Source organism: Meleagris gallopavo, chromosome 7 (assembly GCF_905368555.1).
Source record: "Meleagris gallopavo chromosome 7, MGAL_WU_HG_1.1, whole genome shotgun sequence".
NCBI lineage: Eukaryota > Metazoa > Chordata > Aves > Galliformes > Phasianidae > Meleagris > Meleagris gallopavo.
In genome coordinates this window covers 20,859,850-20,882,266 of record NC_139410.1, presented here as the reverse complement: position 1 = coordinate 20,882,266, position 22,417 = coordinate 20,859,850, and positions in this window count along the sequence as shown.

Below are 22,417 nucleotides of genomic sequence, written 5' to 3'. Positions count from 1 at the left end.
ATGTTTTTGAAGAAACAGATTAATCTCAACCTTCTTGTTTAGAGCCGCAAGCCTGCAGTGAAATACCGTTAAACTGGGTTCTTAAAGTTTTAGTCGGTGGCATTTTCTTAGGTTGACTGTGTTCGCTGTGTTGAGATGCTGTGAGCAGTAACGCAACTCCCGTGGGGACTCGTGCCTCAGAGCGCTGGTGAGGAGCTGATCTGCCATGTGTGGTTCATCAGAGGATGGGGTGTACACTGGACTGACTCTACCGTCTTATTTAAATGTGATGATTTTTCTCATTTGTTGCATTGTTTGTATTAATACGAATATCTTGTTATGTTTGTTTTGTCTCTTGGGAGCCAATAAAGCTGTGAAGTTTTTCTTTACACCAAATGCAGCTCTACGGGCGATCAATCAATGGGTAGTTTTTGGATAATCTGCGAGAGTGAGAAATCTAATAAAGCAAGCAACTAAAAAAGGAAAACAACGTCTATTTTCTGTTAGGTTAGCTACGTCAGGAGCCAGGCTTTCCACCGTGCCTTTTAAATATATTTGAGCAGCTACATTTAAGTATCAGGGCAGCACCTCGCTAAATTAACTTGCTGACATATAAAGGAAAAAGTTTAGGCACCGTGACCTCGGCAGCAAAGTGGGTGACTCACTCTTCCAATTCAATTTACTTTGGCACTTGCATTTCCCCCAGCCCTCCTCCGCAGTGGAACATGAAAACATACTTAGGCGAAATACGGTCCGATTGTGAAATGAGAGAACAAGAGATTTTTTTACATTTTTTAAATACCCACTGCTTCGATATACCACGTTTAGTGTTAGGAATAGGTAGACAAAGACGATATAGTTAGCTTCTGTGTCGCAACAAGGTCCATAGAAAATCGTGCCTCTTTATTTCAAGGCAGCAGTTCTCTTATCACAACAAAATGAGTTATAAACAGATCAAAATAACAATCTGAATTATCTAGCATTAGTGGCTGAACTGAACAGCCCCAGATTACGTGATGAATTGTTAAATTGCAGTAGCATTGTTTTGGAATTGCTAATTAAAAAATAAGTAAACCCCCATGACTCTGGATATGACAACTGAAAATACCCACAAATTATTTAATAAATGAAGCGTCTAACAACTCTAACACTTCCTGCTCGCCTTGTTAATAAATGTAATTTGAGGTAGATTTAAAAAATCTCCCATCTAAACAGTGAATTCATTACGCGACGTTCAGATCTCCAGATGCCTATGGACTCCTCGGAATTAGGTGTTAAATAGACAAAAGTGAACCAAACTGCCTTTAAAAGCACAGCATGACCATGTAATTCTTTTTCCAGTTTGTGGTAAAAAATGATGAAACTTCTTTCCAAGTAGCTATCACCCAGATTTAGTGTGAAAAGTAGTGTAATTGTAATTCACGCCATCAGGGTCTATCACTGATAGACTATCAGCTGTTCTGTAGTTAGGAAGGCTTTCTTTTCAAATAGGAAAGCTGCCAAGTGCTCTGTGATACCTCCAGCAAGCTTATCGGATGGAAGATCGGAGCCAAAACAGCAGCTGCACACATATGCAAATTGGCAATTAATAGTATAACATTCTGGGAAGGATTTTTTTTTTTTTTTTTAATATGGGAAAGTATAGCGGAGCTACCTTAATATTAACCTTAACAGTGACAGGAAACTTCTTGTCTGAGCGGCCAAAGAATAATTACCCTCTGGAGAGATTGTCACTCTATTACTTTCCTCCTTCACACAAAGATCAAAGCTTGTTGTCCTGCCGAGTTTCTCTCCATCGGGAAAGTTAACTTCATGCCGTAAGAAGGGGGATACCTTGTCGCTTCGGCTCTACGAGCTCGGGAATCGTGGCCATACCTCCCCTTCCCCCCAGTTTATTTGTTTGTTTAGCTTTAAGATGCTTCTCCTGCTTCTGGGGAAAAAAAAAAAAAAAAAAAAAAAAAAAAAAAAAAGAAAAGAAAGAAAAAAAAAGAAAAAAATAAAAGAAAAAAGAAAAAAGAAAAAGAAGCTTCGTGCTAAGTGAAACTCTTAGAACTGTGCGTTTGTTACGGATACTCTAATCAACGGCAAAGTCATTGAAAGGATTAGTTTTGTACATTTTCCCCAGCCTGCTGCAGCAAAGCAGCCTGCTTTATTTAGCTCAGCATGTATGAATACAAGCCTCCCAATTAATGCAGTTGCTTGCTCTAGTTAGAACATTTCCTTTCAAAGGATCCTCACATGATCCTTTTCTTATAACAGCAGACTGGAGCTGGGAAGGCTCTCCAGGGCTACTGCATTTCACACCAGCTTGTCCCCAGCGCTTTCCCCGGTGTCTGTCCGTCTGCCTCTTCTAGGACAGGCGTGGGGTGATTAGCTGATGTTTGCGGTAATCTGCGAATTCTTCCCGGCCTTATTTTCAGGAAGAAAGATGCCGGCGGCTTGGCTGTGGGAGGCGGCAGGCCGAGGAGCGCTGCTCCCGGGGCAGGTGCCTGGCGGAGAGGCTCGGCGCAGCCGTGCTGCGGCTCGCCGGGCGGCGGGACTCGCCACTTCTGCCGTTCTTTTTCCCTCTTACGTGAGCTCGCTTATGAATTCATTTCCATTTTATTTCTCAGTAACTGCATTTGCAGTTGAAACACCTTCGCGTTGCGGTGCTTCAGCCGTATTTCAGCTACAAAGAGCGCCGTTCCGGAGAAGTACCGACGAGCACACACGACGTCCATGGCGCCCGCGGGCAGAGCGGCGCGGAACGCAGCAACCCCCGCGGGGCGGGCAGAGGCACCGTGCGGCGCTCCGCCGCCTTCTGCCTCCTCGGCACTCCGGGCCTGGAGCCCGCCTGCCCCCTGCCCTCCTGCTTCCGAACGGCCCTTCCTCCCCGAGCCCAACGGCAGCTCTGTAGCCGGCACCCAGCAGCTCAGTCAGACAAAGAAAAGACCTTCAGGCTAAGAACGCAAGTCCTCGCTACTCTGTTCCACAGCCGAATCGATACTGCACATAAGTTGGAGAAAAGTGGAGACAGAAACAGATCTCACACGCTCTGAGCTGGAGCTGAAAGCCGCCTTTGTCTTAGGTATTATTTGCGTGCCTTTCTCCGGACTGCAAACGCTTCCTCAGCATCTTTGTTGAACCACTCTGATCTTTTTCCCAGTGCTTCACAAACGCACACAGAATAGAAAGGGTCTCTAAAAGCGCTGTAGTGCAAGGACGGTGTAAAATTTTGCGTTACTTACTCACATCAGCATCCCAAAGTTAATATCAAATGTCATGGCACCTGGTTATTATTCCCATTAAAGAATTTAATGCATACACACAACTCCTTTGCTTCTGCTCTATTGATGACATAAATCTCCTCAGACAGCTCAGTTTAAGAAATGGGCTTAAGGGACACTGAACATAAAACCTCCAGCAGTGTAAGGCACAGTTCTACAAAATATGACCCTGAGGTTTACAGTTTAATGTGGATCAGTGCTATTTGGGACATTCAGTACAAACATACCAGGATTATTTTCAAGATTAAGGAAAACAGCATTTGGGCCTTTGTCCTTAGTTCACTTGACTACAAGAGCACACTGCAAAGCGTGCAGTGCATTGGAACTGCATTGCTTGGACAGCTCTGGAGCACTTGGGGTTTCAGAATATGATGTTTCTCACTGCTTTGGGTATGGTTTCCATCTGACTGTTATCTAGGAACCATTCAACAGAAAAAAAGGTGTATACATAACTGCAAGCAGTAGGAATATTCTTTTCATTTGCTGAGCACTGCCATTCAGACATTCATAAGGTATTGTTTGCCCAGATTTAGGAAAAAAATGTGCTTGGTGTTTTTTTGATTTCTTTAATACTGTTTCCCAAAGACAGTAAGGAAAAAAGATGATGTTAGGTTATGGCCTGTGGCCCAACCGTTTGTAGTTCTATTGGCAAGTTTCAACCACATTTCAGAAGTTGATATGTAGACTGTGCTTTTAATATTATTATTCTTTGATGGGTATAAGAATAAGCCCGTTAATACTAAGGAACAGAAGAAACGATTCCAAGCATTATTTGCCAGAAGTTAGTGGACCAATAAATAAATAAATAAAATTTCCCCCTCGTAATGTCTCCAATGTGGCCAGAACCCAAAAGTACAGGCTAAGGGAAAAGCCAGAAATATTCTGAGGATGTCCCATTAAGGGGACAAAGGATGCCCTTTACAAATACTTTCTGTAATATATATAGACGTGATCTAAGAATTACTTGAGATGCAGAGAGGATGGGAGCAGGAACAAGTAAAGGATATAGGGGGATATAGGAAACAGAAGTGTAATTAATTGATTTTACCGTTAACTGAACAGCTCTATCCTCTGGGTATCTGCTGTTTCATCACTGAACACATTTCTATGGTCCTGGGACAACAGACAAGAATGATAAATCACTCACAGTGAATTTCAGAACTTTGTCTGTCCATTTATTATAAATCTCTGAGTTGTAGAAAGCAATCCTTCAAATTTTACGCCAGCACATTAGGGCAGAAGATAATTGGATGGACTTTTACCAGTACATTTCCCTGTCTTGTTATTAGAGAGAAGCTGTGAACAGCAGAGGTTGAAGAGGACAACAAGTCTGTAAAGTATGATGTTAATAGAAGAGTCACAGAGCCAACAGGCTGCTGACATTTGGTTCATGGGAACAGAAGCAAGAGACTTTGTTTCCTTGCTTTTGTTTTCCTGATGGTATTTAAACATTTTAATGATACAGTCTTCCAATGCTAAGAGGTGATGCTATTTTGTTGCATTTGAAGGACAAGGATTGAACACTACAGACCAAAGTGCTTATGAAATCTAAAAATAAAGGAAAAAGTCCAGGGGAAAAAGAGAAAAGAAGAGTCACAGAAAGATTCTCTAGAATACTGCTGCCTTGGAAGACAGAGCTGCTCCTCAGTGAGAGGGAGTCAGCTTTGGAAGTGGAGTTTTCTCAAGAAAGAAACGCCATACAGAAAAGTAATGTAAACTGAGACTGAACCATCTTTTCCACACAGTATTGGCAAAACCATAATAAGCTTGGCTATTCCATGGCTTATTCCAGCAACTGTAGTTGATCTAATGGAGACATTCTAGAGAAATTCCTTGTCTGCGAGCTGGAGAAAGAGCATGTCTATAGAAAAACACTACTATATGGGAGACAAAATTTTATCCTGAATATTGCACAGATTAGATACTAGTAATATATTTTAAAATTAAGTCATTTGATTTAGACAAACGATCTAAATATTATACACCATTTAGAAACATTTTTAGCAATAATTCTACAAAAAATTTTGTATGTGTAATTCAACACATTAAACCATATCATCCATATGTAACTGACAGTGAATCATCTCTTGAAGCACAAGAAATGCAGAACTAAGTAAAAGCGTAATACAGCACACAATATGTAGTAACTGAAAGGCAGAGACAATATTGCATTAGTTTTAGGACTGCTATTGTATGCCTCTGTCACATTTAGAGGGAGAGTTCCCTGGACAAGATGGAAAAAAAAAAAAAAAAAAAAAAAAAAAAAAAGTTTTAGAAACATTTTGTCTCAGAGACCTGAACTTATAAGGATGGGTTACAATGGGGGGGATAGGGGGGTGGGGGGTGGGGGAGACTTTTGCAAGATCTGCACTACTGGGGCCAGTCAGATGTTCACAATATATTGCTCACCAAGAAACTGAGCCCGAGAATTATTAAGTTTTTTTGGTGAATAACTTTGAATAATTAATTCTTCTGAGAAAACTACAATCTGTTCACATAGAGTTCATGAAAAAAAAAAAAAAAAAGCCAAAAAACCCCAAGGTGAATAATTCATTATGAATTATTTGACCGGTTTTAGCAATGAGATTCTAAATCTGTCCTCTTATGGATATTAATCTCATTAATACTATTTAGATACAAGACTTTAGGATAATTAAGATGATGCAATACTGTGTATCTAATTTGACACTATTCATATTTTTGTAAATACTTTGGAAATAATGCCTTATTTATTGTATTTTTAAAAGTCCTTGTGTATAAATTTAGAAGAACCATTTATCTTAGAATAATTGATGCAATAAGAGGACGTTCTTACATGAGAAGGAAGCCTTGATGACAGAGAGATCTAAATGTTTAAAATCTGCCAGGCTGTACTGCTCTAACACATAGCTGAGTGACCAATTCACCTATCATTTGTAAGTTCTAGGGAATTTGAGAGAATGTCTAACCCTGAACTGAGAAACAGAATTTTCAGGGATGGGAAAGAAATCAGCATTCTTAATATTTAAAAATATGAACTATAATAAACATACAGCAATTATCGTACAATAATTAAATAATGTTAGCAGTCTCATTTCAGACCGTTCCACTATTCCATCCCAGAATAACACAAGAACTTGTCATTTAACTGCTTAGTACACTATTTCCGTTTAAATATAAACATATTATCTTAAATAAAAGCTAATATTTTCTAATAATTCTTATCAATACCTGACCAACTATCCCATTTCATTAGGTAAAGCTGCAGTTTCATGATACTTTGAACTGCTCCAAATCAGAGCTGCTAGCGTGTTTTCTGCCAAGTTCTTCAGCCTACACCATTGCACCAGCAGTAGTGTTTGGATGATGCCATTCTCTCCCATCTTCCTACAGAGGTGAGCTGTTTCATGGCAGAATAGCTGCAGTCTGACAATACAGCTAGGTTGGTCCAAAAAAAGAAAAAAGAAGAAAAAAAAAAAAAGAGAGAGAGAGAGAGAGAGAGAAAAGGAAGCCCATATCTAAAGAGATCATCTTTTTTTTTTTTTTTTTTTTTTTTTTTTTGGTTCCCCGAACTGGTTGCACACTTCCCTGATATTGGTATTAATCTGATCCTATGGGGAAGCCAGTCTCACAAAATATACTTTTTCTGGGTTAACAGCAGGCCATTGAGCTGCAATAGATCCACTTTAAAGTCAGATGAATGAAGGTGCCAGTACAAATGCTGGAGAAGAGCACGGCAAAGAAAGCTCAAGGGAAAGCAGTGGTAACATATGGCCAAAAGTAGGGTTTGCAGCAATCAACATTTAGATTGGCTTCGGCTCCAGTGGAACCACAGCCTTAGATTTACTGTAAATAAGATCTAATTCTGAAGGAACTTCTTCAAAACAAACATAAGGCAAATCATTCCATACTCCTTCCCCAAAGAAAAATCAATTACAGTAATAGTAATAGTAACTTATTTCACCTAAAGTGTTTTCAGCCACTTGGCATACAACATGTGAGTCTACCAGCTTACTACACTTAGTTCTTAACTAAGTCTTACCAATGTAAGATTTAATCTGGCCCTAGAAAAAAATATTTTAAAAACAAACAATTTCAAGTTCAGTGCAGTGTATTTTTAAAAGCATTTCCTTGATTACTATTTGCAAATATACATCACTCTATTTGAAATGTCAGTAAAAGTCTTTTGAAATAATAGCTCTTGTGGAAGAAATTTTCCTTTCAAATAATTCTGAATGTAATCTTCTTTTGGGTTTCTGCTATATGTTAAGCACTGCAGTATTTAGATTATGAAACTATTTACTACATTGTATCTGTATACTCTGAATGTTTTTTCCTACTATTTCTACATTTGAATATAAAATCTAAAATTATGTAAAGATATATGACTTCAAAACAGTGGTTTTTTTTATGTACTGCATACAAACATATGCAACATATGCCTACTAAATATGAAAGAGACAATCCACATAATTTCACACTTACATGTTATTATAATATTTATTAACAAATAAATCAAAATTAGGATAGGAGTATGTTGGCAGAAGGTAAAAGCTTATGCAGGTGGGATTTGGCTACACCATTTCTCCTCACTCCAGTCATTCAATTGTGTATCAAATCTGGGAATTTTCTTCTTATTTAAATTAGTTTATTTGGTTTTGTTTGTTTTGCTTTCAAACTTCAGTGAATTTCCTAATTGGAATTAAAGACTGACAAATCTCTGCCAATTCTATCAGCCATAGCATGCAGATATATGGATGTTCCCAATTTTATTTTGTTCTGCTTTGTACAAAAGAAAGAATTTACATCAAAAACAAGAGAGTGGTTTTATGACTAATATTTATGCTGCTATAGCTATTGTTGTAGCTAAAGTATTTTCTGTAATTAGTCTAATGCTCATTTGTATGACTTTGTAATAACTCCAAGAAAAATATATGATGCCGTAAATGAGATTAAGGATTGGATGGACTAGATCTCGTAGAAAAATGATTCTTTAAAGCTACAAGTAGAAAACATGGATACAGGAGAAATATTAGCAGGATTCACAGTCATCAGTTCTTGCCAACTACTCTTTTCCTAAGGTCTGGAAAAAGCATTGCGCAGATCTCTCTTATACCAACACCATTCTGCATTACTGATGGTTTGCTAAATGAATTGCTATTGCTCTGCCCTACCAGAACAGAAATTTTCAATCTTTACCTTAGGCCAGTCTTAAAAAGGTTAGCTCCTTGCTGCTGTTCTGTGGCTTCCCTGACCACAAATAGAGAGATCAGAATGATCAGAATGAAAGATTCACAGAAATAAGTAGCAAGTCCAGATGGATAGAATGGTGAAATCACCCTTAAAATAGGTACATCATGTTGACTAACAGAGTGAAAGATCTAAATATAAAAATCAAACCAAACCACCACCAACAACAAAATCCAGAAACTTACTAATACAAAGTTATCTACCAACTCATTCTATTCTAGTCTATAAAGATTCCAGTAGTTTGCCAACTCCCACATTATTACTTAATAAGGATTTCCCACATCATTACCCAATATTGTGGTATAGGAAATACTGAGAATCTCAGCTTCCATTAAATCAAACCAGAACATGATTTTCACACAAATAACTTAAAGCTTACCTTTAAAAAAATATTAATGAGTTTGTAGCAAAAACCGGAGTGTATTAGGAATGAAAATGTATCTCTTTTGGTCACTCTCTCGTAATAAATGGAGTCCATAGAAGTGTGGCTGAAGATATCTTGGGGTTAGACTAACCTAATTATCTTAATCAGGCTGATCTTATACTTTAAAATTTCACTGTAATTTTCAGGACGAGTTTCTGAATTTTTGTCTTCTGAATGTTACTGTTCCCAACAGATCACAATGCTTATAAATATAGGAATTTATTATGTTTAATATGTTCTAGAGAGCAATCTCAAATGCTCAAGATACATACATATCGAATTTCACAAGTCCTGTATAGCACATAATTAGCTTTTTGCACTGTATGTAACCAGCCATGTACTAGGAGCCATGATGCTACGTTATTTCCATGAAGTGTAGAGAGCTAACAATGGAGTATATGATTTTGTTTATTGAGACCTGTGTGCCTTTAACATAACAATTTTTTAAAGGTCACATAAAGGCAGGCGTTATGTGCTAATAATGTCACCAATAATGTGCATTTACAGTTTTGGGGAAAAAAAAGATTGAATTTTACTGTTTTTAAGATGATTTATTTTTTAATTAATTTAGTTGTTTTAGTATGTAGTCTGATTTCTTTCACAAGCTTTTAGAATTTCTACTGTGGTACAGAGAATGGCAGATAGCTTCTGAAAGAGTAAGCTCAGAAACACTGATGTTGATGCACATTAACATGATAGCAGGACTGAAAATTAGGGTATGTTGTCACCCTAGGAGAAGCTATGAGAAAAGTTAGGTTTTGAAGGGAAACTGTGTTTTTCTTCTGAAGATAACAGCCTTTCTTTTGTCACTTGCATCTGTTTTGTTTCTTAAAGCCAGGGCCTCATCATGCGTTTAAGTGTTATGTTCTCTCAAAATGACAATGTTCTTTCAGCAATATTTCTCTTTCTCCTCCTTTTTGGAGAAAGCAGGGTAAAATGGCTACAAATGGCCAATATGAAAATCTTATCAACTTCAGACAGTGGCAAAAGGATCTTAATTTTTCATGAGATTTCCATAAAGACTCATGGCGACATCTGTTCTGTAAACAGCAAGCACAAGTTTTCTTCAGATAAAAGATATTTTCAAGCACTGTAACTTTAATTCAGTAATAGAGAAGGACGAGGAACTTGCAAATATATTTAAATTGAGCAGTAGATGACATAGAGGAGATTTTAGAGATATCTCTTCTCTTCAGTCTATGCATCAGGTGTTTCCTATTTGAACAGTTTACTTTCAAATACAAGCTTAGATTCTTCAAGTTTAAAGACAGTCATTTTTCTCTCACCACGTTACTATTATTAGTGATTATGTTAGTGTTTACCTAGCACTAAACAAAGTTTATCATAAATGATAAAGACTGTGAGATCATTCTTGCCCACTGACCTCTCATACAAGAACTCCCTGTAAGATAGTTTGTATTTCATTGCCTAGTTTAAGTATGTCGAGAAGTAGTGCTTTCATTCATTTTTGTTCAAGTCCGAATACACAGCTTAAAATCAATGAGGCTGGGTTCTACTGCTCTAAAACTGAACATTTAGGTTTGAATAGCAGTTACTGTACAAGCAGCCTCACTTAAAAAGAAAAATACAAGGAAATTCTGGATCCATAATTCACCCTCCACCTTCCGACCCTACCAACCGCCATATTAGTGTGCCCCCACCAAAATACCAGCTTGTGTTTACAGTTTCATTTCTCCTGATGGTGGATGGGCGCGTGTACACGCACTCGCTCTATGCACACTCAATAGGATCATGATCTGGAGACCTGAAAATGTAAACACAAGCTGGTATTGTGGTGTGACTAGCGGTTTGTGGTTTCTTTGTTAGAGTATTTCAAAAATGGCACACTGGCCAGAACTAAAAAGAAAAGCAGAACTGCTATTTGTTTGAAACTTTGATGGTTCCAGTATTCATATTTCAGGTAGGTAAAAAAAGGGCAATAGAATTTGAAGCTGTTTTTCAACGCTTATTTTCTAAATCATCAACTCCACTTCAGTACAGGCATTTATTTATTTATTTATTTATTTTTTTGAGGGACATGTAGTACATACTTTGCCCTCAATTTCACATAATGAAGAATGAAGTAAATGAAACAGAATGACTTGATGAAAAGACCACGAGTCCAAAACCTCGTCCTTAATTTTCTGGGTATATCTGTCAGTCTTGATAAAATGAATGACCTCTTCATGCAAACATTGTTTTACTACATTTCTTAACTCTGAGGTTGAGGGGAAGGGTAAGGGAAAAACTGAAATTCTACTTATGAGGTACTAGATTATATTTGGTGTTTTATCATGTCATATTTAAAACATTTTAGAATTTTAAATAAGCTCATTAAAAGTAGATATTTGAAGTAGGAATTTTATTTTCTTTGATCATTTATTTAATCAGAGTTTCAGACACTTTCTAGCACCAATTGAGCTTACTGTTCATACTCATCCCTGAATATTTGATTTAAATAACAGCTAAAAGTACAATTTAAGAAAAGACTGGAAGAAGCAGAGCACTCTTCTTGAAATAGTGGGAAAAAGTCCAGCAGACCTACTGGTACCAGTACAACAACTCTACATTCAAGAAAGAGGAACAGACCTGCTATACTAATGTTCTATGTAAGAAAATCGGTATTATTCTTAAACTAACTCAGAGCTCATGAAAAGAGCATCTGGTTTATAAATACTTATCAGTCCCATATGCTATAAGCATATCTATCACATAAAAAGTAGGACATTTCTTTTTCAATTTTGTGATATTACCTTACATACAAAATCACAAAACAATAACACTCATTTTTTCTGCTCAAAAATTTTTCTGTGTGTATGTTAGAAACATTTGATTGCTTTACACAAACTGCACAACTGCAATGCCATCATAAGGTAGAACATCTTGCTTCTTTTTAATACATTACTCTATATAAGCACCCTCACAAAGACAGCTTGTGAGCATTTCACAAATTACAATAATGGAACCACCTACATGTATATCAGTGCTGACAGATCTGGATCATCTTATTTTCACCTGCAGTAAGTTCAGACTCAGCTGAAAACTAAATTATACAATGAACAGCTTTGTTGTAGGAATATGCATGGCCTTATTTTCCACCACCATTTGCAGAATAAATGCTTGCAGCTTTCATAGATATTTAATACATACGGTAATAAACAATAATGTACCTGTAATCTAATCTTTTTTTTCATCAGAATCAGCTATAAAGTTAATCACTTTTTTTTACATGGCACACTACGTGTTTTGTCTGTCTGATATACAGCTGTTCAGTAGCCATTACTTGCAATATTTTAATGTCCAAAAAGGAAAATGTTGTATGCAAAAAGACCTTGCTATCAGTTGATAATAGTAATAGGATACCTATTGAATGCAGTATCACAAATTAGATAAAGAATTAACTAAAGATGAACTTAGCATCCAGCTAAAACACAGAACACTGTCAAATTTTGATGACCGTTTGTAGTCAGGACCTCTGCTGTGTGCTGTTCTGGGACGTATTGGCACTTGTCGTTCAAAATAAGAGGACTGTCAGCCGAGCTGATAACGCCACTCTGGAATTTCTGAGCTTTAAAGACCAAAAGAGACCAAATACAACGAATAAGACCAAATACTGGTCTTATCCCCTGGACATTTAAGAAGGTTTTATGAACGGATGGCTTGAGTCATATAGAATATTTGTAACTCTCATGAGAGAATGTCAAAACATACACAGTATTTTCCTATGTTTGAAGGCCTATCTTTTTCTAAAGAAATATAAATATATACTCCATGCAAGCACGAAATAAATGTGTGCAACACTACATAATATTACGTGCCTTCGCCTCCTACGGATATCAGTCACTGTGAAATTAAATAAAGCCAGCATTCCTTAGTAAGCTTTATGAAATGGCATTTATCATTCTTTGCTTCTTCTACAAAAAAAAAAAAAAAAAAAAAAAAAGAAAAAAAAAAAAGAAAAAATAAGCCCATCCCACTTATTTAACTGGCAAAATGACAAAGACCTCAAAAGGCAATAGAGACTGTATGCCCAAATTTAGGCAGAGGAGATTCTTCCTCCTTAAAAATACCACTTCATTTAAAATAGGTGAGATAGCTCCTTTCTCTGTGACAAGAAATAGTTGGTATTACTATTTTTTTCAATTTATATAGTGAGATATAACTCAAGAATCAACAAGAAACAAAACTTACCTATGCCACAATATTGCATTAAAATAAAATTATCTTATTCTAAGTCATTTGTTACATGAATGTGATCCACATCAATCAAATCTATCTGAAGCCAATTTTAAATTACAAGGGACATAACAAGACTACCTAGAATTTTACTGGTGGGAAATGAATAAAATTTATCATGTTTGGGAAATGAAAGGAAGAACTGGAAGAGTTCAAGAAGAGCTGAAAGAAGTACTAGACAAATTAAAAGGCCTAAACCATACTAACATTGTAAATAGTTCACCAACTATAAATCTAACAGCTGTTTGAAAACTAACTGCAATATTAAGAGTACTTTCAAATAATGAGAAGCGTGATTATTTTCACACAGCAGGCAGTCTATTCTTATCTTTCAGGACAGTAAGGAAGGTTTTCATTTATAAAATTCTTGGTTGCTTAAGTGTCTGTGTATATAAAAATTTTTTTTACAGGAATGTAAGGAACTGGATGGACAACTGGCGTAGTGTCAGCCAGATGCAAATTTATGATCGCTTCAAATAGTTTTCTCAAAAATTGAAACTAGAACACTTTTCCTTAAAAATGTGTTCCCTGCAGAGGGTCAGAAGGTGTGGTTTAGAAGACCTGGGCTTTACATTCAGAATTGATTATTTTAAAAGGCTATTTGGTAGTCACATGTGATGATTGGAACTGAGAATCATTTTCTCTTACTCGCTTGAGAAACAAAATCAAAACAATGTATGAAGAAAATCTGAATGAGCTGGCTTTGATATTTCTTCAGTGGGATGAAGATCCCTAATGTCACTGTTTATGTATATGCCATTAACAATACACTGTGCTGTCTTCCATTAAAAAAGAATGGAGCTAGATTAACAACCGTTCATTTAAAGAATGTTTGTTTATTACTACTACTACAAAATCTTAGATCTATTACTAGGAACAAATAAAGTCAATGGGTAATATAGGGCACAAAATTTGACCTCTAAAAACATCTGTAAAGTTATCACAAAGAGAGCCATATTCTATTGAGTTAATGAATTCAGATACTGAGCATTTGACCTGCATTTTTTAAAGTAATTAGCAGCTCCAGTTACCTGAAAGATGAAGCTAAGGATGAGCAGGCAGATTTATATCAGTGCATTTCTAATTAAAAGTGATGTTATTTACAGCCGGTCAATAGAAGCCTTAAGCATCTGTGCTTGTAAGACATCCATATATGCAACAATGGATTCATGATTATTTAAAGACTATTTGCAGTTGCTGAAACACTGAGTGAAGAGCATTGAACACAAAGGATAATTACTAGCTAGATGAGATCATTGCTCTTGCTTGAGTTTATTTTTCAAGTAGGCTGGAAATCCATCATTTAATTAATTTCTAAATTCAGGTTTTGTGGAGAAAGGAAACGTCCTCCCATTACTGAGTATAAAACTGAAATGAAAGGAGCAAATAACCATATAAGTTCACTGGACAAATGCTGAAAGGGGTACTAAAGAAAAGCTAAAGCAGCGGGAATTTTAAGTAGACAAACACTAGACGAAATTCCAAAGCTCCCAAAAGACACAGAAATACTATTATAAGGTTCTAACACCATAAAGCAGTTTTCTGGGAGCATAATTACTGTAAGGAAGAGGTTTTTTAGACTAACAACTGCATTTATTTCACCAATATTTCATGTTGCATACACACTATATGGATTACTATAATATATCTCAGGTATTAAAGCATTTTAACATTATGACCTATACATGAGGGCTACTCAAAGACCCCAAAGAACTTTAAAAGCACCAATGTTACAGTTGTGATCTGCAAAGTATCTCAACTAATTCTTAGTCCTTGCACAGGACTTCTAAAGCAATCTGTAAATGGCAATAAAGAGCAGCGAGTTCTCAACATGAATATCAGTAAGTCAATCAACATACATGACATACCTAAACAAGCCATTTGGATTTTTTTCAAGACTCCACTAGTTAAAAGAGATTAAAAGTACTGCCTGAAATTGATATAAAGAGTTTGCTGAACTGAAACAAGAGCCAAAAACAAATTTCAAGGTTTCACTGAGTATCAAAACAAATTGAATTTTTAAAAAATCAGGCAGCAGATACTGAAGTCTCTTCTTGGACTTCAAAAACTAGTCATTAATAGCTAATCATGACATTCTCTAGGCTATGAAGCCAGGTATGGTGAATTAACCAATGCAACAAGACAAGCCTGTAGTCTCAACACAAGATGTTTTCATACCATGTTAATTCAAATACATTATCCTTAAAAAAGTCAAACATATATAACATATAAGTATGTGAACTGTCTTCATTACAGCTTAGAATGTGTTTTGTATTGCATTCCATTTTTACAACCATATAAATCAGATGCCAGCAATACAATAATTTTTAAAAACTTTAAAAATATTCATTTTTAATAGTCTAGTTTCCATATCTTTATTTAATTACAACAAAGCTTTTGTATTTACTTTCACTTTGAACATTCTGCCTATCTCTGTGATATTTTACCTATCTAGATTTAGTCTCATTTTTACCAGTTAAACAACATTGAAGCAGTGCTGTCATGGCTAGCACTTCAATAATAAGGATAAACAAAGAAGTTGCGTTCACTCCTTTTATCAGAACAAAGAAATCTGAAATAAACTCAACTAAAATTTAATTTAAATTAACTTTCTTTCAACATAAACAATTCAAAGAATAGATCAATTATGCCTAAGATGTCTGATACTGAGACTTCTGTCATCAGCCCTTAGGAACCCGAAAGACAAACATGCAAATCTCTTCACAAAAGTACCATGTACAAGTGCAATATTTGCATATACCTTCTTTGCAGGGGATAAAAAGATCTTCAAGTTTGTTTACCTTACCAGTAAAAATCAGAGAAGGATGAAAATTTTCACATCCTACCTTTGCAGAGGAAGGGCTTAGGTTCAGTTGGTGTCTGAAATGCACTCGGGACCTAAAATAAGATATTAAAATTTTTTTTAGTAATTTGAGCTAAAAAAAAGAACACTCAATTTACTCTAAACGCAGGAAAAAAAATCTGGAGGCAAATGAATTAAAAAAAAAAAAAAAAAAGGATGAAATTAGAAGACTAGGCATTAGTAAGAGAATTTCCTTGGTTTATTTCTACAATGGAGAACAAAATTTCCACCACATGGTCTCAAACATGTAGGTCTCCAAATGCCAACTGTTACAACTTGTAATTAAAGTTAATTTATAGCCTTTAATCAACTGAATCAAGATAGCTAGTGAGATGAGATAAATTGTTACTGTATTTATTTATGGCACACAGCCAATGCAACTAAAATAAACATCTTGCCTTACCTGAATAGTTTATTGTTAGATGCAAACACTCTGTCTATCCAAATTACCTGCCTACTTGGCAGAAGAAAAACATGAAAAATATTATTTTTACCAATTCAGATATGATGAGAAAGAATGAGAAAACTCTTTCTGTAAACTTCCATTATTGTGATCAACACATAGAACAAGACATGATGACAACTGTACAAATTGTGCGTAGTCAAGAAGAAATTCTGCTATTTACCTTTTCCTTCTACAAGAAGCTGAAGTGTCTGAGGTGTGATGTGTATGTTTGATCAATAAAATAGCTATTTTCTAAATGAAATGGGTAGGAAAAATATCTTCTTCCGACAGATAGTTATTAATAATTTGCATTATCTCAGAAAAATTTGCAGCCACAATGAAGTGGACCCATCAAGTCATAAAAGCATGGCAGAGAATTCTATCAGAGAAGACAAGGAAGAAACAGGCAGGGCAATGATGGGGAAAAATGCCATTGAGTGTATCTGGGTGTACTCCAAGGACAGAAACAACCCTACTGAGAATAGATCAAAATAATCTGATCAATACCTTGCATGAATCTGAAGATGAAGACTACTGGGAATTCACAAATTTATTTTATACTTTAGATACATTAATGTTATCTTGTTCCTATTAGAATAGAAAGCACATGTTCATTCACTTCCTAATAGTGTAAATAAAAAAGGACAGATCCTTATTCTGAACAGGCACAAAGACTCTACAGCTACCTTGTTCTTTCTGCCACATCACTGTGATTACTAATGCAGTCTCCACAGATATAACTCATTTGTGGAGCAATGAGTATGTAACAATTCTTTATTACTTTTGTGTCATCAGAGAATTTCCAAAATCCACAAATTGCATCTCTGCTTGTGATACAGTTTCAAATGAAAAGGCCCAGCAGAAAAATCTTTTTATTTTTATTTTTTATTTTTATTTTTTACAATAATGCCATTCTGATCACCCCTTTAAAGATATCATTACAATGACTTTCAGTGTTGTCACCATTGTTATGTTTTCCAGTAGTAGGAACACAGATCACTTTTCTTGAGCTTATCTTTACAAGTTGAGTTGAGAGCAATCTATTTTCTGCAAAATGGCTGCTTTCATTGTATACAGGACACTGAACCTCTTGTGCGGGACCTTTTCACCATGTTGTGATTGATTTTACATTTATTGAAAACAAGTCTGGTCTCTGCCATTTGTTTACCCTAGTATTTTCTCTTTATGCTTTGGTATGCATTTTTAATTAGATAGACTCCAGTTCCTTCACCACTAGCTAACACTTTTATTTGGGAAGCAGTCTTTACTAGCCCTGCAAATATCCACTGTTCTTTGCAATGTCAAGTCCTTTTCTCACCTTGCTTTGACTTGGTTATCACTTATATCACAAGTAATTCATCCATCTGTTAACTGCTCCAATTCACATTACTTGGCTTTATTTTAAAGATCTTAACAATGGTCAATGGTCTCATCTGGCAGCTGGTTTCTTGTAAAAAATGTGCCTTTCCCAAGCGACATTCTTGCGAGGATCAAAATATTCACTGAATGGGGCTTATCTCGCAGTTTACAGGTCCCTCAGGCTCTCCATAGAACATATTGTATATACCCAGTGCTTTGGGCATGCCATGTGTAGTAATGCAGAGGACCTCACCTTCTTCAATCTTATTTCGCTCTTCTCCAGCTTTCTGACATGTTTTCTTTTCATACTGTGGGATACTTTTTGGAAGGAAAAATAAAGGCATATATTGAGCATCTACATGATGCATGTTTAAGTTTGGATGAGGAGCATGCCTTTAAAGCCTCGATTGTCTCTGCTTGGATGTTTTGATTTGCTGTGCTAATCTCTCCTGGGAACATTGAAACTAGATTCATTCACATGAAAAACTGCAGACCAGGAACATGTCTAAAACACTTCAGTTGCAAATGCTCATTCAATTCATGGGTTGAAACCAGAGCTATCCAAAGGAAAAAAAAAGGCTGACAAAAATATTGTGTTGCCTGTTTAGACCTACCAATTAATTCCTACTATTCTGTACTATATCCTAATGCAGACAGAGCCGCAGAAATGACTGAAATAGTCAGTTTCTTAGCTCTTGCTACCTGACACTGACACGAAGCATTGTACCAGCTACGTAGCATTTTGTAAAGGAGTGTTTCAGTTCAACTACAAAGAACATCTTAAGTGCTAAAGGAAGTGTAAAATTTATTTTTACTGTGTCACAAATAAGGGGGAAAACTCCCACTGAATAAAAAGAAAAAAAATTAGAAAAAAAGTCAAACATTGCTCCATCCCACAGCAATCCAGAAAAAAACCACAGTATGTCCACTTTACACGCCACCTTTCTCTTAATTTACAGTCTTCAATTTACAGTCTTCTACATGGTTTTTTAAATAATCTGTCTCTCACAGAGTAGCACCTTTGCAATTGCCAGGGACACAAACCCACTCCTCTGTTGTCTCATAAAAATTTTCCATAGACACCCCCAACACAAGTATTTCCAGCAAGACTGATTTTTTCTTGGCCTTATCTTCTCCAGATGGTTTGTAGATAGTTCTCACAACTCAGCCACTTTAAATAGACATAAAAAGACAAAAGTCCAGTTTCCTGTAGAATAGTATATGAGATTTGTATTGTCTCCTGAATACAGAAACTTTCAATATAAACACTATCTTTTGGCCCCGATATTTCAGGGGAGTTATATTGCATACAAAAGTGAATGCTAAACTGTGACGGATTCTATCCAAATACATTGCTACCATTCTTCTCACTTAAAATTATGCTGGGTTTATACTTGTCATAATTTAATGGGCAAACCTATATTCTCGAAAAGATGAAAATAGCGTTTTTTTTTGCAAGTTCTAGTTAATTGTATGCTTTATGATTAATGGAGCCTTTTTCAAACCTCTATCAGCATTTGGTAGCTGATTGTAGAATGTTGAGATGACTGAAAAAAGCATTCTCACTTTTATTTACTGTCTTTAACCTATATTCTTGTAAAATTTAATTCATTGTCTGTGACAAGACCTCTTATTAGTCTGTGTGCATCAAAGAGTTGTTCAGGCATTTCACAAGCTGTTGTGGATGTCACAGAGGTCATAATAAGCACTTCTAACCATTTTGAGTGCTCGCCAAGTATGACAGAAGAAATCATTTCCCCACATACAGATTTGCCAAATCCCTATGTACAGAGCTCCAGTCTAGGGTAAAATGCTGCAGTTTAAAAAACTCCAATTCCTCTATAGTTATCTATTCAATGTTTGACTACCAAATGTGGTTTGTAGCTAAACAAACAAAGAAAAACAAGTGTGCTTTTTCTAACTTATTTCCTCACAAGGTCAAGGTCAGGTCTCTTACTCTGCAGTATATTTGCATTCCCTGTGCTCCCATTTATGTTCTCAAATAGAGATGTACTTGTTCAAAACTCTAGTGACTCTAGTGTCTCATCCAGTTCTACAGTATGCATTGTATTCTAATCTCAGACTTTATATATATATATATACATATTTAATATAAATAATTGTAACAAAGCCCTGGAGGTTTCCCTTGTTCTAGCACAAAAACTGTGGCCTATCTCTCAGTGTGTATTTTTATGTTCTATAGACAACACTTCAATTTTGTCACTCAGCCCTGTAAAATTAAACCCATTAATTAGAGAGCAGCAGGATTACTGCTGCTTTAACTAAATGACAGACCTGGGGGAAAATCACATTCCAGATAGACTGGAAACTAGGAAATAATGGTGTGATCTCTTAGCAAGTCTGATCATTGTTGATCACTTTACTAGGACAGTAAGGACAGAAAGGTACGAGGAAAACTGGAAGAATGTAAGAGGCCAATCAAAATAAGCTTTTACCACTTACGACATTCATCCAAGTGATACAAATGAAAAGAACAAAACCAGAACATTTTAATTCAGCACTTCCTTACAGCAAAATAATAAATACAAATATTCTGTAGATTAGCACTGGTTAGACGAAAACAATGCGGGATTTAGTATCATGCAAGAGAGTGCCCTTCAGATTAAATGACAATTTGGAAGTGTTTAACAACATATGGTCTCTTTTCTTTGACATATACGATTAAGAATATATCTTTTTTATATCAAAATATAAAATACCATCTGTTGTAAGTACCAAAGATGATACTGGCTCTATATATCCAATTAATTCACTATACTTTTTAATGTAAATATTTCTTCTATTTTCTCCTTTTTTTTCTTCTTTTCTAAGTATATTATTTATAAAATTTCAATAAATGTATGTTTTATGAGAGTCAATACTATGATGTGAAATGTAATTAAGAATAACAATGAAAGTCTGTTCCACTTCATATTTCAAAGAAGGCCCAAATCTTCAGATGATTTGAACTGACATAACTCATTCAAATCAGTAGGTAGAGGTGAAGTACAAAAACTGACTACATTGCTTTTCCTTGCTGTATATGTTAATCCAGGGGAATGCTTCCTCTTCTAAAGAATTTTGTAGATTTTTTTTTCTTCCAGAACTGCAGTGTTCCATAAAGACATGTGTATGCAGAGTAAAAAAATAAATGCGATGAGTATCTCTTAATAAGGTGACAGAATTCCAGTCCACTGGGAGAATAAAATGATGAAAATACAGTGCAAATTAGAAAAATATAGAATGCATAATGCATTTCAATACTTACCTCATTAACATAATCTAAAAACAAAAAAGTTTTTGACCTTGTAATAATTTTTATGACTTTAGAAGACATCTAAACACACAAAAATCTTGAAGTATTAAGCACAAGACTGTAGCAGCTTGAATTTTCCAGGTGAAATAATAAAGAATGTAACTACCTACTAGAAATATGGCTCATATTTTCTTTTGTGTGAGACAAACATGCAAACACATATACTCTTTTTTTTCCCCCTTATTTTTTTTCCGAATAATCTGGCTGTGACTGCAATGACAAAATGCACTAATAGTTTTTGTCTTAATTGTATGTAATAGAGATTACAGGTTCATGGTATAAACTACATTTCAATTCTTTATCTTTCTAAGAATATTTGGGGAATTTTAACTCTAGCAATTCTCTCAGACTAGCAAAGATCTGAAAAGAGATGGAAGAGACTATTAAAAGAATATTGTTTTTCAGAAAGATCACCCTCTTAAAGAGCAGAATAGTAGGTATGATGTTAACTGAGTTTTTCTCTTTTCATTCATTTTACACACCTCAGTATAAAAACCTAGGATTTACAAAGAGGCTAATGTGCCGTGGAAGGGATAACTGTATCTGGCTGAAGTGTAATTTATAACACAGTACCTTTGCACTTGCTTCCTTGTAACCATCTGTGAGCGTGAAGTGCTGACCATCTTCTAATTTCACATTCTCAATCCTTAAAGCAGCTTCAGAACCAAACCATAATGCTGGTCTTGGTCATTCATTGTGGAAACACAATAAATTGCCTTTTATGTTCTTCAGTTGTTCAATTATTCATCAATATTCATAATATTTTAGCAACTATATATAAACATGCACTTTAAGAAAAGCATTGTTCTAATCAGAGTAAGATCCTGAGACACTTAGATCCAGAACAGTCACATATTATCTGAAGAATTATTTGTGATTCCTCAGCCTTGTATTTTCCTCTTTTCATTTACCAATCTTTTTATTGTTGTTTATTTTTCTCCTGTGTTCCATAAAGGTAATTGAAAATTCCAGTTTGTTCCCTCCACATCATTCATTAGTGTGCATGCTCCTATCTTATGTCAAATTTGTCTTCTTTGTATGGAAAAAAATTGTTACCATTCCACTCTTTTTCATTTCTGCACATGTGATTTTTCATATATATGTGCACTTTATTACTTTCCTCTGAATCCTCTCAATCCTCATGACATCGCTTTTGAGATGGTTTCATGCGGTGTTCCTACTAATCATTCTCTTTTTGATTTGATGATGCATTTTTTGGAACATAAAGCCATCCTATTTACTGGTTATCTGCACGTAGGTGCCAGTTGGACGCAGCTGGGCTCTGAGCTAGAAACAAGCT